A 2,108-nucleotide genomic window follows, 5' to 3' on the forward strand; every position below is an offset into this window, starting at 1 on the left:
GACAAGGAGATGACGGTTTGTGCCTCCAAGGAGCACACACCATGGGCCTTGTACCTGGTGCATGCTCAGCAGATGTGTGAATGGATAATCTGTTTACACACGTGTCAGTTGGATAAGGTCCCATTGAAAACAATTAAACAGATGGTCATTAAAAACAAGACAAAACAAAATAAATGAGCAAACAAAACAGAAACAAATTCATAGATACAGAGAACATTTTGACAGTTGCCAGATGGGAGAGGGGTTGGGGAAATGGGTAAAAAGGGGAAGGGATTAAGAAGTTCAAATTGGCAGTTACAAAAATAGTCATGGAGATGTAAAGTACAGCATAGAGAATATAGTCAATAATATTGTAATAACTTTGAATGGTGTCAGATGGGTACTAGATGTATCAGGGTTATCACTCTATAAGTTATATAAATGTCTAATCGCTATGTTGTATACCTGAAACTAATATAATATTGTATGTCAACTGTAATTGAAAAGATTATTTCTAAAAAATTTTAAAAGCCAATTATAAACTTATTTTTTAACTGGCTTGCAGGCAGGGATTGTCTTTGGTCTCTCAAAGAGGCAGGTAAGGAAAAGAAAGAAGATAACAAACCTATATTAAAGTGCCTACTGCGTGTCAGCCGCTGGGCTCACACTCTCGTACCCAGAAGCCTTTCAGCTTCAAAGCCAGAGGCCTCATGGAGGACCTTAGAAAGCCAGAGGTGACTTCTGACCGCCCAGATCTGTCTGATCCACAGATTTTGCATCAGGAGCACTTATCCTACCCTGTGCTAGCCGCTCTTTTGATACTCTGCAAAAGTCTACTGACCCCTTCTCAGAACCACATTTTTACACACATAAAAGTAAGATACACATAACTCCCAAAAGAAAAGCAAATATTGAAATAGTAAAGTATTTTAAAAAGTTGATAACGGCAAAGTATATGCTTCTTTGTTATTGCATTAAATAATAAGATTAAAGAGAAAATCTAATAACTCATAATTTCAAAGTAATAAATAATAATATAAACATATGTAATGTGACATGAATATATCTGGGCTCTCTATGGTGACCAAGTCAGAGGTGCTGCTAAATGATGGTTTGTTGCCCACATTTATAATAGAAGGAAATTCTAGTTTGTAGCTAGACGTTAATAAAAATAAATATGCGTTCCACCCAAATTCATGGATTCTCTTAATTTGATTCAGAGACCCATTGAGCCCAAAGTTTAGAACCTTTGTTCCAGATAGAGGTACTGGGGTAAACGACTCTGCAATTCAGCTTCAGAGAACCTCTTCCAAAGCCATGCAGCTCCATAATCTACCTCTGCCATGTAACTTCAATTTTTACTCACCACTAGTCAAGAAAATATAAAGTACAACTGAAACCTATTTCTCTTGGACCTATTTTGCTGTCCACTGAGCTCAATACCCTTGAATCTTCTACTTTTTACTTGAGATAAAAATTAATGACTATTAACTGACTTTGTTCTATTTTTTTTTTTTTAGGCGAGGCAACCCCCTTGATCGATCTCATAGATTGCAAGAAACTTGTCAGCTTACAATCTCTTATTTATTTTTTATGCCTACAGGATCTGGTCTTCTTAGGTGGTCTCCCATCCAAGTACTAACCAGGCTCAACCTGCTTAGTTTCTGAGATCAGATGGGATCAGGCTTGTTCAGGGTGGCATGACTGTAAACTAACTTTGGTCTATTTTTTAAAAAGACTTCAGGATGGGGAGCAACCTTATACATTAAACAAGTAAAAATATGTTCAATGTAGAAAAACCAAAAAACAAAAAGAATATAAATGCCATACATAATCCTGCCCTCTAGACATAAATTCTATTAATATTTTGATGAATCCACATTGAGGCTTATAAAATTGTATCTGTATATACACAGGAAAGTATATAGATACCTATTTTTGAACAAAAATGAGATCATATTGTATACCCTCCCTTATAACCTATTTCTTGCACTTAATACATCATAGAGATCTGTGTATGTTAAAAATATTCTACACCATTATTTTCAATGTCGAGATGGCTGAATTCCATCGTATAGCTGTGATGTAATTTAACAACTCCCTATCTTAGAATCTTAAGCTGCTTCAAG

At 35.7% G+C, this 2,108-nt stretch overlaps 1 pseudogene; it reads right to left on the reverse strand.

Moving 5' to 3' along the window:
- Positions 1-1,573: 1,573 nt before the first annotated feature.
- LOC118606200 lies at positions 1,574-1,691 on the reverse strand (annotated as a pseudogene).
- Positions 1,692-2,108: the final 417 nt, after the last annotated feature.

This window comes from Rousettus aegyptiacus, unplaced genomic scaffold (assembly GCF_014176215.1).
Source record: "Rousettus aegyptiacus isolate mRouAeg1 unplaced genomic scaffold, mRouAeg1.p scaffold_m13_p_7, whole genome shotgun sequence".
NCBI classification, from domain to species: Eukaryota; Metazoa; Chordata; class Mammalia; order Chiroptera; family Pteropodidae; genus Rousettus; species Rousettus aegyptiacus.